The following is a 15440-nucleotide window of genomic DNA, read 5'->3' on the forward strand; positions in this document are numbered from 1 at the left end:
GAAACAGAATGGTTTTCCTTTCTAGTTCCTGCTTTTGCAAAGTGCCACCAAGCCTCCACATTCACCTGAGGTTGAAGTCCTTAACACTCAGCAGAAGAGGGAAAAGGATCTGAACAGTCTTGGATTTCAGAAAACCGGGAGACTGTTTCATAACTCAATGGTGGCATTTCATTTTGGCTCCTTAAGTGTGGGGCACTTCTTACTTCTTTTCGTGTATGATTATAGTTATTCTGCGGGAGCCCATCTGAGTCTTTCAAGAGAGGGGAAGTCTTGCTTTGTGGTGGGTTGTATTGCCAGTGAGACCCAAGGCTGGGGAGTGTGTGTGTCTGGGGAGGTCCCTGAAGCCCACACACACTGTACAGCGGGCTAGAGCAACGCTCTTGGTGTGGAGTCAGACCACTAGGCTTGAGGTCCCTGCTCTGCACACAGGAGGTCTGTGGCCTTGGGCAAGTTGTCCCATTCTCATTTTCCTCATCTGTAAAATAAGGCCAATTAACATATAACTCCTAGGATAGTCCATGTGAAGTGCCTAGAGCAGTGCCTGGCATGTAGTAAGTACTAAGAGTTGACTTTGAAGGGGGAGTGACAGGAGCTCTTACCACATGAGGGTTTTGAATGTCTTACTCCCTGTGGGGTATTTAAACGTTTATGGTGTGTGAGGGTCTGGTGCCCCTTGGCTCACTTGCACTGCTTGAAAAAAGCTGGGGTGAGTGAAATGAGGGATCCCCAGCTCAAGGGATAGCAGAGATGGAGGGAGGGAGCACCCTTGGGAGACACCAGTCTCAGTTTGGCTTTTCCAGGACAGGGTTGGTGTGACAGCAGAAGAAAATCATTATTCCGACTGACTCCTTTTTTCCCTCCTCCCTTTTATGGTTCTCGGTTCTCATTACTTTGAGTGCTTTCTGGTGGGTTGGGAGTTGTTAAGAGTTAACATGCTCTGATTAGAAAATGAATTTTTCTTATTGGGGCTTCCAAATAATCTTTTTTCTGGGGGTGGTCTCAGATGTTGCTCCTTCCAAACCTAAGACAACATTGGGTTCCTAAGGCTCTGTTTTTTTGTTCTTTTTAAATATAATTCTTTCCCCTCTGTGTTCTGGCTTTCATGAAATAAATTACAAGGGTCAGAACAAGGGGAAATGGGGCTTCTTGTCCTAACACAACAAAATCCCTTAATCTGGGGCCTTTTCAATTGTAACTTTCTCACCTGTGATTGCATAAAGAAGCTTGATAATTTTGTTTTTAATTTTTAATATTTTTATTTATTTTTGAGAGACAGAGCATGAGTGGGAGAGGGGCAGAGAGAGAGGGAGACACAGAATCCGAAGCAGGCTCCAGGCTCTGAGCTGTCAGCACAGAGCCTGGTGCGGGGCTGGAACTCACCAACCACGAGATTGTGACCCGAGCTGAGGTCAGACGTTCAACCGACTGAGCCACCCAGGGGCCCCTCAAAAGGGAGTGCATTTAAATAGATGGTGCACTTCAGCTTAGAATCTTCAGACACATTTCTGTGGACAGAATTCAGAATTCAGACAGAATTCCTGTCCTCTGTCACCATGGCTGATTTTAGGCCGTCTTACATAACTGAAGGCTCTGTCTGGGGTCTCTCTTCGGGGTCACTTTGTGTTGTTTCCTGGTGCCTATGGGAGAGTCAGGAAAGCAAAAGGAGCCATTCATTTCCCCCTGCAAATAAATTAACTTGTTGCTCGTGGGGAGTGTTTTCCCCTGTCCTTGGAAATTTGATGTAATTTCAGATCATAGATAAATTGACTGCTAGGAGGGCAATACAGCATGTCTCTGGTGGCCATGCCAAATTCCAGGCTGCTTTTAATTTGGGGCAGTGTGGTAGCTTTGCCGCCTTAAGTTCTATGTACTGGCATTTTCCATGGGGTCTTCAGATCCTGTGACTCTGAGAAGGAGATCATAGGTGTGTGTATAAGCGAGGCAAGATGGGGGAGCAGGGATCAAACATTCACGCAGGGTAAGGCAGCTCTTGCTGATTAAAATGCATTTTGTTTCTGGTCTGAAATGTCAAGTCAGCTTGGCAAGACTCCTTATCTATCCTCTGTTGTTTGGAAGCTTTAATGGGCAGTTAGGTATGAATCTGATTATTTTAAATGAGAAATCAATATTGATAAATTTGCTAGACCACATCTTTCAAAACAGGGTCTGTGGTAAAAATTTGGTGCCTACAGCTCTGGCCACTTGAGGCTTCGAGATGGATCCTGTGCTGCTTGAATCTTTAGCTGCAGTTGAAGCAGACTCTTCTGCTGTGGTCCCTGGAGGTGGTGGGGGGTGGTGGGGGGTCAGGGAGAAGGTGGTAGCCACCTGTAGGACCTGCAGAGGAAAAGAATCACATGGTGTCTTCAGTTGGTTCAAATGTAAGCTATTAGTAGGCTGAAAGCCTAAGTAAATTCATAGGGACTTTGGATAAAATAAATTATGGTTGATACTTATAAATAGCTTCTAAAGGAAAAAGGATGTTGCAGATACACATCGAACCTCTGAGTTAGACGTTAGAGCAAGAGACCATGCTCCCACCAAGGACGCTGGCATCTCCCACCTCTGCACTGGAGAACTGGTGGGTGAGGGGGTCTGCACAGCAATTCCTGCCCAGCAGCCGGCACAGGGAAGTGAGCGTTCCACAGCTGATGTCACTGTTTTAGTTCAAGAGATACTTATTTTGCTTGGAACCTTTTTTTTGTGTTTTTGCTTGTTTTTAAAGAATCAACTTTTAAAAAATGGCTACAATATAGCAATTAAAGGTGAAATAATGTTTAATTAGTGGAAGGGCTTATATTTCAGTCATCAGCAGTTCGCTTTGGCAAAGACATTTCCTCTCTCTGGACCTCAGTCTCCGGATCAGCCATAAAATGGAGAAATCAAGCAGCAAGTTTGCTCACAGATTCCTTCCATCTGCATTCGCTGCCCACGGTCTCTTGTGTAGATTACATGCAAGGGTGATGGTGGGTTTGTGGGAAGCTGGTAGACCTGGAATGTCCTTCTAGCTCTCTTCTGGTTCCCTCACCACCTCAAGTCTTGATCTGTGGAGGCCATGTCCTCCTGTTGCCTCAGATCGCAGAGGGGGAGAATCCTGGTCGTATTCGTGAACTTAGGGGCTTTGTGAGAGGTGCTGCCCCACCCCCGATGCCAAACCTGCTTGGTCTGGGGCCCCTGATATAAAACTTATACAGCGATACGGACCCAGACCGGAAAATGGAAACGTCTGGCAGCTGAGCAGTCCACAGAACAAGGAAAAAACAGCTTTGCTTTGCTTGGCCCATTGCTTCAATATCTTGTAGTTGGTTTTTTATTTCTTGGAAACAACCAACTTTTCATTGTTGTTTGCCTTCTGTGTCTTCTCTTTAGCCATTAGGAGTTTTCCTCCCTGTCTCTCCACCCCTTCCCTGGCTTTTACTCTTATTTTTGTGAACTCAGTTCCTTTAACACTCCAAGACTAGTCTAAAACAATAATAGCAAATATTTATCTAGAGCGATGCACCAGTTTCTATACAAAGTGCTGCACGTATGTCGATTTATGTAATCCTCATACCAGGTGAATGAAGTGGTGCTGTCCCCATTTTACAGATAGTGTCTACAGAGGCACAGAGACGTTAAGGTTACAAGGTGGCACAACTGGAATTTGAGTCCCGGCAGTCTGGCAGTCCGGCAGTCCGGCTCCAGAGCACATGTTCTTAATCTCTCCGCCATATTGTCTTTTCATCTTGATTTAAAGGAGAAGACATTGAAGAATGCAGAATGGAAGCCAGGACTGCCTGAGAATTAAGGCTAGGTTTTTCATCTCTCCCCTAGCATCTCAGAGATAGCTGTGATTCGCAGCACAGGTATGCCCAGCCTAGATGGAAGACCCCTTGTCAATGTCTGTTTGTTCCTATTACAGGTTTCTTTAGAATGTGGAAGGTAGTTGTGTAGTTGTGTAGTTGTTAGCTGTAAAGTCATGAGTTTGGAGGTGTTGTGCGGTGTAGGAGCAATTTGCTTGCCTTCTTTTCACAGAACTTCAGGTAAGGCTTCTTATGCTCTTACCTAGCTTGAAAGATTAAGGTAAACCATTTTGCAAAGTATAACAAGGCAAAATTCTTAATTGTAGTTGAAACTGCACATGAGAGAACAAGGAATACTTCATTGTGGTGTCAAATCTTTCTATGCTTGGTTGTGCCAACGAATTTTTTTCGGAAAAAAACTTGTGCAAGATGTTGGCGGTGATGTCTTAGGCTTTATCTTTTTAAATAAGTGTTCGTGGTGCTTACGTCATTGTTGCTGTTATTATTTTGATAAGTGTGCATTACTAATGATGCTCTCTGTCAGGGGTTCTCAAACTTCTGTTTGCTTGAGAATCATGCATAGTGTTTGTTAAAATTGCAGAGCCCTTGACTCCTTCCCCAGAGAATCTGATTCTGTAGGTCCTGTGTAAGGCTGAAAAATGCTTTTTTTTTTTTTTTTGGCTTTGCATTAATTAAAATTTCTTGAATAGTACAAAATTTGAAAGTTATAAAATGCCCTTCTAACCCCTGCTCTAACAGGCCACTCTGTTCTTCTCCCAGATGTAACTTCTTATTTCTTGTATTGATTATACATATTGACTGTCGGTGCATACACAAGCATATGCAAATATATATACTCGTTTTTTTGTTTGTTTGTTTTTTACACATGTGGTAGCATACTACACACATTGCATTTTGCTTTTTGCACTTAGTATATCTGGGTAGTTCATTATTTAATCAATGCCCTATTGAACATTTGTTTCCAATCTTTTGCTATTTGAGTACTGCTGCAATTATTATCCCTTATCTGTGTCATTTCACTCATATGCAAATATACCAATGAGATGAGTTTCTAGAAGTGGTATTACTGAGTCAAGGGGTATCTCTACTTTTAATTTTGATAGATATTGCCAAATTGGTCTTACAGAGGTTGGTCCAATTTGCACTCTCATAGGCAGTGTGCAAGAGTGTGTGTTTTCCCTTAGCCAAATGATTTTGTTATCCTTCTGATCTTTGTCATTTTCGCATCTGAGTTTTGTTTTGCATTTATCTTGTTGTGAATGAGGTTGAACATCTTTTCCTATGATTAAGAGCCTTGTGTAGTTCCATTTATGTGAACTCTTTGCCTGATTCTGTTCATATTCTTTACCTATTTTTTTTCTATTGGGTTATTGGTTTCATTGATTTGAGAAGCTCTTTGCATATGAAGGACATTAGCCTTTTGTCTGAAATATACTTTAAAGATATTTATTCCTGGTTTTTCATTTGACTTTGTTTATACTTTTAAAAAAATTATGATGATCTTTTCTTTTGTAAAGGTATTTCAGTTTATCAATCTTTTCTTTTATGGCTTTGGAATTTTGTATAATATTTAGGAAAGCCTTCTCACTGTTAAGATTATTTTTTTAATCCTATGTTTTCTTCTAGTACTTTCATGGTTTTGCTTTTGAGGTTTACATTTTGTTTCCATCTGGAATTTTTGTTTTCGGTGGTTGTAACATGTAGAGTATATATTTAACCTTATATTTTTCCAAATGGCAACCAAATTGTCCTAGCATCATTTCCCGAATAATCCATTTACCTCCCACTGATTCAAAATGGGAATTAAAAAAATATGTAAATTCTCATATGTACATGTATTCTTGTATAAATTCTTATGTGGATATATATAATATAAATTTTTATATATATTTGGCTCTATTTCTGGATTTTTCTATTTTGTACCAATGATCTGTTTATTCATGCTTTGATACCAAATTTCTTTGACTATTCAATATAGAGAGAGGGCTAACCCCTTCTCATTAATCTTTTAAGAAATGAGAAATTGATCACATTTTCACTTATTTATTTTCCATATAAACTTTAGAATTGACTTGTTCAGTTTTTAAAAATCCTTTTGGTATTTCTATTGGAATAATATTAAAATTTTGAATTAATTTAGGGAGAATTAATATCTTAATTTTGTTAAGTCTTCCTGTCCAAGATGAAGTATCTTTTCATTTGTTTAGATATTCTTTGTGTCCCTCCGCATTTTAAACTTTTCATTTAGATCCTGTGCATATTTCCAGTTAAGTTTATCCCCAGGTGTTTCACACTTTCTGCTATTAGTCTAATTTTTTGAGTTGGTTGTTACATCTGCTAAGTGTATATTAAGCTTGTTTCCAAGAATCATCCTGAATTTTCATATCTTTTTTGGTTGATTCTCTTGTGCTTTCTGGGGTGATATGCAGTTTCTATTTGCATTGCTGGCGGCTTGGGTGTTGGTGGGAAGTCCTGCTCTTGGTATTACTTGGATAAGGAAATACATACCTTCTAATGTACTTCTTCACTTAAACCCTAGATTCATTTAACTTTAGAGATGGAAGAGACCTGGCTGATGTCCAGTGGAGGAAATTGAATCTTAAGAGGTTAAGTCCTGCTAGCCAGTGTGGACCCTGGGTTTCCAGACTCTTGACTCAGTGGTCTTGGCTCTGGCTGGACTAGGCTGAGAGGTCACTAAATGAAACTCGAGACCCAAACACTGTGAGCAAAAGTTTGACTTTTGGCAGAGGTTAGTAACTTCTACTACTCTGAGCGTTGCTTCATTAATCAGTTTAGGAATTAACAAACTACTGAGACTTAGGCCAGTAAAGTTTTTTTCAAAGATTGCATATGTCCCCAGACACCAACTTTGAGTTACCTTCAGGGAATAGCACAAATGACCACTGGTCTCCAATGAATCATCAGGCTGCATTTGCTGAAATAAATGAAAGCATTGTGAGAGCAGGAAATCAGGACAAACACCTACACTTGCTAACCCAAACAGCTTCCCTTTCTTAGCCCCTGGAGATCACTTATCACCAAATGGACAGATACACTCTGCAAAGTTTTTGTAGGCCTCACAGCTTGTAAATAAGAGACTGCATTCTTTATGCTGCCTTCTTGTTGAATCTGGCAAAGGGAAGATCTCTGACTCCAATCAGCTGGTCAATGACCAGTAGCTAGGCTGGCTGAGAGTGATGACTCCAGTCAAATGAGCTTTGTAAACCCACTATATTTAATTCAGAGCACCCTGTATTTTTAAAACACAAGCTGTCCTAGTCATGGAAAATCATCTTGGGAACACCGGTTATATATTACCTATCATTTATAAAGCCATACTGAATACCAATTGGTCTGTGGGGAACACACTGGCATAGATTACATAATATTTAACATTTCTATAACTCATCATCCCTTTGCTCTTTCTTACACATGTATTATTCCTTATATGCTTTTACCAGGACTTCTTTTTTGTTTATTCTATTCTTCCATTTACATTTTGTCTCATACTTGAGTCTACACAAACATTTCTGATTTTTTTGATACCTCTAGATTCATTGGTGAAATTTCTAGTTGAGTCCTTCCAGGAGAAATTCCAGAAGGTGCTTCCTTTCCTTTACAAATGGGTGAGAGATTCTTTTATTTTAGAACTGACCATAGAAAGCCTTGGTTGGTGGCTGTATCTTGGATTGGGGCAGGGGAGGGAGCTGCTTCTCCGTTCAACCTTCCTTCCTTGACCTCTTTGAAGCATTTGACATCATGGCCTACTCCATTTTTCCTGAGACCTCCCCTTTTGACTTTTCATGATGTTATAAATAAATCAGGAGTGTAATGAAGTAGAAAGACTGTGGACTTTGGAGTCATGCAATCATGGGTTTGAATCCTGACTACAAACACCAACTCTGTGGCTTGACCAAGTTACTTAAACTCTCCAGGCTACAGTATTCAGTTTTCAGAAAGGAGAGCAATATTACCACTTCATAGCCCTCTCATCAGCTTTAGCCTCACCAGCTTCAGCTTTGTGAAGGGAAGAGCAGCTTTTGTAACTCTGGGCACGGTGGTAGTTATGAGATAGACACTAACTAATTTAGTTGCTTTTTATTTCCCATATGCAGCCTAGAAGAACATCATTCATTCATTCTCCATCTATTAAGGTTCTCCAAAGAAACAGAACCGTGTTATGTGTATGTATATGTGTATGTGTATGTATATGTATATATATATTTATGTGTGTATATATCTTCTCTCTCTCTCTTTAAGAAATTGGCATGCAGTGATTGTGGGGGATAACAAGTCTGAAATACATACAGCAGGCCAGCAATTTGATAACTCAGTTTAAGAGTTGATGTTGGATTGGGACACCTGGGTGGTTCAGTTGGTTAAGCATCTGACTCTTGATTTCAGATTTCAGATCAGGTCATGATCTCACACTTTGGTTCGTGAGATGGAGCCCCGTGTGAGGCTCTGGCTGAAGGTGTGGAGCCTGCTTGAGATTCTCTCTCTCCTTCTCTCTCTACCCCTCCCCCACTTACGTGCACACGTGCTTTATCTCTTTCTCAAATAAACTTAAAAAAAAAAAAAAGAGTTGATGTTGAATCAACACCCATTCATGATAAAAACTCTCAACAAAGGAGGTATAGAAGGAATGTACCTCAATAAACTAAAGGCCTTGTATGACAAGCCCTCAGCTAACATCATACTCAATAGTGGAAAGCTGAAAGCTTTTCCTCTAAGATCAGGAACAAGACAAAGATGCCCACTCTTACCACTTTTATTCACCATAGTATTGGAAGTCATAGCCAGAGCAATAATGTAAGAAAAAGAAATAAAAACCATCCAGATTGGAAAGGAAGAAGTAAAACTGTCACTATTTGCAGATGACATGATATATATATATATATATATATATATATATATATATATATATATATGTAGAAAACCCTAATGACTCCATCAAAAAACTAATAAATGAATTCAATGAAGTTGCAGGATACGAAAATCAATACATAAAAATCTGTTGTGTTTTTATACACTAATAAGAAACTATCAGGAATAGAAATTAGGAAAATAATCTCATTTATAATTGCATCAAAAAGAATCAAATACCTAGAAATAAATTTACTCAAGGAGGTGAAAGACCTGTACAGGTATATTGAAAACTGCAAGACATTAATGAAATTAAAGAAGACACAAATGAAAGACACTCTGTACTCATGGAGTGGAAGAATCAATGTTGTTACAATGTCTATACTACCCAAACCAATATACAGATTCAATGCAATCTCCATCAAAATTCCAATTGCATTTTCACAGAAATAAAACATATAATCCTAAAAATTGCATGGAACCATGGAAAGACCCCAGATAGCCAAAGCAATCTTGAGAAAGAAGGACAAAGTTGGAGGCATCATGTTTTCTGATTTCAACAAAGCTATAGCAATTAAAACAGTATGGTATTGGCATAAAAACACATAGATCAATGGAACAGAATAGGGAGCCCAGAAATAAACCCATGTATAAATTGTCAATTAATTTACAACAGAAGATCCAAGAACATATAATGGGAAAAGGTCAGTCTCTTCAATAAATGGTATTGGGAAAACTGGACCACTATCTGACACCATACACACAAATTAACTCAAAATTAAAATTGAAATGAATTTAAAGACTTGAATGTAAGACCTGAAACCATAAAACTAAAACATAGGTGATAAGCTCCTTAACATAGGTCTTGGTGATAATTTTTTTGAATCAAACACCAAAAGCAAAGACAAATAAAGCAAAGATCCATCAAACTAAGAAGCTTCTGTATAGCGACTGAAACTATCAAACAAAATGAAAAAGCAATTTACTGAGTGGGAGAAAATATTTGCTAATTGTATTTATGATATGGGCTGATATCCAAAATATATAAAGAACTCATACAACTCAGCAGCAATAAAACAAAAAATCCAATTAAAAATTGGGCAGATCTAAAGAGACATTTCTCTAAAGAAGATATACAGATGGCCAACATGTACATGAAAAGGTGCTCAACATCACTAATCATGAGTAAAATGCAAATCAAAACCACAATGAGATATCATCTCCCGTCTGTTAGTATGGATATTATCAAAAAGATAAGAAATAACGAGTGTTGGTAAGGCTGTGAAGAAAAGGGAATCCTTGCATGGTGTTGGTAGGAATGTAAATTGGTGCAGCCAATATGGAAAATGGGATGGAGATTCCTCAAAAAATTAAAAAATAGAACTACTATGTGATCTGGCAATTCCATTTCTGGGTATTTATCTGGAGAAAACAAAAACATTAAAAGATACGTGCAATCCCATGTTCATTGCAGCATTATTTACAATAGCCAAGATATGGAGGCAACATGTGTCCCATTGAGGGATGAATGGATTAAGAAGATACATCTATACATCTATATACATACATCCATATATATATATATATATATATATATATACACACACACACACACACACACACACATATATATACATACACATGCACACACATATATATACACACATACACACACACACACACATATATGATGGAATATTCAGCCATAAAAAAGAAGGAAGTCTTGCCATTTGTGACAACATGGATGGAATGGATGGACCTTGAAGACCTTATTCTAAGTGGAATAAGTTAGGCAGAGAAAGACAAATACTATATAATCTCTCTTATATACGGAATCTAAAACAAAAACAAAAACAAAGCCCTCCCCTAACACCTAATAGATACAGAGAATAGATTGGTGGTTGCCAGAGGCAGGGAGTGGGAGGTGGGAGAAATGAATGACGATAAAAAGAAAAAGAGATGATGTTGGAGTCTTGAGTCTCAATTTGGCAGGGCAGTAATCTAGAAACTCGGGCATTTCTATGTTGTATTCCTGAAGAAGGTTTTTTCCTTGGAAAACCTCAGTATTTGCTTGTAAGGTCTTCCATTGATTGGATCAGGCCCACCCACATTAGGGAAGGTAATCTGTTTTACTCCATCTCCTGTTTATATGTTAACTACATCTAAAAAATACCGTTAGAGCAACATCTAGATTGATCCTGGGAACTCTCTTAGGTTTCTTACTGGGTGGGGGAAGTTTTGTAGAAGGGGTGCTATCCTGAAGTGCAGGAGCTGTCCACACTCATCTGCTGAGTTCTGAACTCAGCTTGCCATGGTCTACTGTGCAACTCTGGGCAAATCACTGGGCTCTTCTGGGCTTCAGCTAACTTGTCTGTAAAGGGGGACATGTAGCCTTGGTGTACTTGAAGTTTTCTTCTCCCTTTTTAACACTGAGTTTCTCTGCTCCTCTTGTGTTGGTACAAGATTTGCAGAGACTTGTTAGGAATTCACAGCTTGTGATTGCTTCACTTTTTTTGGATATGGCTCCATGTTTTCAGTCAGTATTAAAAATTGACATCACATGTTTATTAACCATAAAAGGGATGTCTTTTTCACTATCACTATGATGTGATGATGTCATTCATCTAATCAGTACTTGAGAGGTATATTTATTTATTTATTTATTTATTTATTTATTTATTTATTATTTTTATTTTTTGAAGTTTATTTATTTTGAGAGGGAGAGAGAGTGGAAGCAGAGAAGGGGCAGAGAAAAAGAGGAAGAGAGAGAGTCCTAAGCAGTCTCGGTGCTGTCAGCCCTGATCATGTCTCGGGCTCAATCTCACAAACCATGAGATCGTGACCTGAGCTGAAACTAAGAGTTGGACGCTTAACTGACTGAGCCACCCAGGTGCCCTGAGAGGTGTTTTTAGATTTAAAAATATTTTTAGGGGCACCTGGGTGGCTCAGTTGGTTAAGTGGCCAACTCTTGATTTCAGCTCAGGTCATGATCTCACGGTTTGTGAGTTTGAGCCCCGCATCAGGCTCCACACTGATGGTGCAGAGCCTACTTGGGATTCTCTCTCTCTCTTCTACCTCTCCCACACACTCTCTCTCTCAAAATGAATAAATAAACTTAAAAACATAAGTTAAAAAATATTTTTAAAAAATATGTCTCATTAAAAAAGACATGTTGGGGCACCTGGGTGGCTCAGTCGGTTAAGTATCCGACCTCAGCTCAGGTCATGATCTTGCAGTTTGTAGGTTTGAGCCCCACGTTGGGCTCTGTGCTGACAGTTCAGAGCCTGGAGCCTGCTTCGGATTCTGTGTCCCCTCTCTCTGTCTCTCCCCCCACTCATGTTCTGTCTCTCTTTCTCTCCCCAAAATAAATAAACATTAAAAAAAAAAAAAAGACATGTTCACAGCCAAGCTCTAGGTAGATTCATGCTCTGTATTAGCTTTCTTGACATTTAGGGAACAGTATATTGGAAAGAAACAAGGCTTTGGACTGAGATTGAGACTTAAACCCTGGCTTTTCCACCTACCAGCTGTGCGACGTTGGTCATACTATTTAACTTCCCTGAGCCTCAGTTGACTCATCTGTAAAATGAGAGTAATGGGATATCTTCTAGGGTTGTTGTGAAAGTAAATGAAATGCTGTATGTGAACTGCCAAGCATAATACTTGACACAGACTGAACTTGAAGTAGAGATGAGCTCCTTTCTCTTCCCTTTGATTGTTTCTGAAGTTCTGGGGCCCTATGTGCCATTAGTAAGTCTGAGGCAAGAGGCTCACTTTCAGAGGTGTGAAAGAATTTATCTGCTTTAAACGCCACCCCCTCCCCCAAAAAAACCCCACACAAAGAAACCAAAACCCCACATCAGGGTGTGGCTACCGTCTAGGTGTGTCAGATGAGAAAGGGGAGGTTAGGCCAAGTAGTGCTTTGCTTTACTTGTAAAGCAGACAACCTGTACTGTAGGAATTAGCAATTCTTCCATTCTAGGAAGAAGTGATTAATCATTACAGGAAATAGTTTTGATTTGCTTTGTTTTTCTCAAGTACCTTAGCAATGAAAGTAATTAAAACTAGAAACTTCAGTTGAGAACAATTTTGGGAGAAGTCTGGATGGAGATGGGCATCCCAGGATTGAAGTTGACATCTTCAAATTATTTAATCCTGTCATGGTTTTCATCCCTGACATGATCTCTCCAAGGCCACAAAAGGCTTCAAATTTTTTGAAACACAAAAAAGGTTTTTTAATGCTACTTTATAGCTAAAGACTTAGAATACCGTCAGCTATAAGAATAATGGTAAGTAATGATAGCTAACTAACTAAAAATTAGCCTCTTTTCCATCTGCAAAAAATGGGGAAGGCACAGTGCATCTGGAGCCCAAGGCCGGCTTGGTCAGCACAAGGCCAGCCCTGTGAGCACAGGGGTCTGACCATTTTCTTTATAGCATCATTTGTGCTGGACTGAGATGTCTCACCCTCTATTTCCACCTGGTTTCATTCAAGCTCTAGCTTGCCGGTAGTTACCATTAACCAGTTTCTTTGAATTGTTCTGCTCTTCAAAGAAGATAGGTTCTAAATTATTCTTTCCTCTAATTGTGGCTGGGGGTCATTTTACTACATTATGAATGTGATTTTAGTTGACATTCCCCAAATGGCTGCAGTTGGGAATTAGTGTCACGTGTGACCTTAGGCTCATGGCTTCTTTGGGCTGGCCTACATGGCCAGCCACTTGTTCCCACTCCACTTTCATGTGGAGCAAACAAAGCTACTTCTGACAGGGTTGATTTTACCCAGGGGCCAAGGATTTGGGGCTCCTTGCTCTCCTTTTCTAAAGTAGAAAGGCAACCTCCCTTTTCTCATGAATCTTTCCCTGCAGTGGACACTTCCCTGTGCCTCAAACGCAAGCGGCTCTATCTGAACTCATGGCTGCCATTTATATGGTGAATGAGAAAGGAGAGAGAAAGGGCAGTAAAGGTGCTTTGAATGAACTGTTTCTGTAGAGCCTGTGCCTTTTGGCATCCCTTCCAGTGCTGGGCTGGGCTCCAAGAGGCTGGAGTTTGTTGCCTGTCCAATAGCCAGCTTCTTGTCTCTCACCTTGGGGCACCTCTGTTCCCTGGCCTCATCTGTGTCTCCCTCCAGGCAGTGGAGGGCAGGAAGGCTGGTCTGTGGCTCAGCCTCACTCCTGAACATAAAAAGACTGAGACTAGCCTGAGTCGTGTTCACAAATTCTCTTCTCAAAGGTTTGCTGCTCACATTCCAGCAGGGTCAGGAAACAGGAAGCCACACAGAGGAAAGAAGTACAGAAGGAGAGGCCTACAGGGAGACAAAGAAAAGATACATTCTCAAATCTGACCCACTAATTGGCTCCTTCTGTTAACTTCAGGTAAGGAAGGCAATGGAAATAGAGAAGACTTTAATTAGATATTTTATTTTGATGAAATATATAATCAAAAGAGCATATATATCTGCATTTATTCAGTTTAAAGAATAATAATGAGAGGGGCACCTGGGTGGCTCAGTCGTTTGAGCGTCTGACTTTGAGTTCGAGCCTAGTGTTGGGCTCTGCACTGATATCCCAGAACCTGCTTCAGATCCTCTGTCTCCCTCTCTCTCCCTCCCCAACAAAGTCTCTCTCTCTCTAAAAAATAAATAGACATTAAAAAAAAAAAAAAACAACTTGACCAATAAAGAGATGCCCAGGTACCCACCACCCAGCTTAAGAAATAAAGCATTAACGGAGTTAATCCCTCATGGGTCTCTGGGGAGTTTTCAGTTACCTATGGCTACATAATCAATACTCACGTGTCTGAATCTACCATACATTTATATTTAAATATGTCAAATATTCACCTCTTTTGGCATTCCCCAGATAAGAAATGGTTTTATTTTATTTTATTTATTTATTTTTTTCAAGTAAACTCTATGCCTAATGTGTGCTTGAACTCACAATCCCGAGATCAAGAGTCACATGCTCTACCAACTGAACAAACCAGGCACTCCAGATAAAAATTGGTTTTAATGATTTGAAGGATTCCCTACTTCCCCAAAGCCTTCTCATTAGCCTCTCCCCCACCCCAGCCACCATTAAGGGTTTTTCCCAATCTTTGTCTGCAAAAAAACGGGTTGATAATCCATCTAGGGAGACCTATACGTGTAAATAGCATCCATTTAGCTACCTGATCTTCCTAAATTCTGCAGATGTCAGAGCCAGGAATTCTACATACTTAAGAAAGAAGCAAATGCCTTTCTTTCAGGGGGAGAGGGGTGGAAGGGGAGGTTGCAAGTGTGATTTTCCTCTCTTTAATGCACAGGCATTGAGGCTTGCAACAAAGATCACTTTTCCTTGTCTGGTCTTCTCCACAGGGATACTGTAGAATGATATTATATGTTCTGTATGGGTGACCTTAGGAACTACAAGCTGGGTGGATGGATTGATGCAGGTAGGTTTGATCATATTAAGACAGACATGGCTGAGAAGCCATTCTGAGCAGTACTGATAGTCTACCTGCCTCTGAAGGTTGAGAAGCTTCTCCCATTGTTCATCATTCAAAAGCAGACTGTGATGCTTTTGTCACCCACATATGTCATGGTATGCGTGTACCTGCCCGTTCATCATTCCGTGGGTGTTACCAGACACTGGTTCTGGGATTTTTAGGTGCCCTCCACCCCATTCCGATACCATTGACCACTGGACTGAACCTGGACCAATTTTAGCTCTCCTAACTTCTGCTGCCTCTTCCACAGGGCTTTGAGAATGATCTGGATATGAGACGTAGATGGAC

The 15440-nt window shown here is 40.0% G+C and overlaps 1 protein-coding gene across 3 annotated transcripts in view; it reads left to right on the forward strand.

Annotated features, from left to right (window-relative positions):
- The window catches only part of GATA6 (GATA binding protein 6), a 122512-nt gene that overhangs the window by 32384 nt on the left and 74688 nt on the right, over positions 1–15440 (forward strand). The gene's annotated exons all lie outside the window — the stretch shown is intronic.

Source organism: Panthera pardus, unplaced genomic scaffold (assembly GCF_024362965.1).
Source record: "Panthera pardus isolate Hobbes unplaced genomic scaffold, ASM2436296v1 HiC_scaffold_15, whole genome shotgun sequence".
Classification (NCBI taxonomy): domain Eukaryota; kingdom Metazoa; phylum Chordata; class Mammalia; order Carnivora; family Felidae; genus Panthera; species Panthera pardus.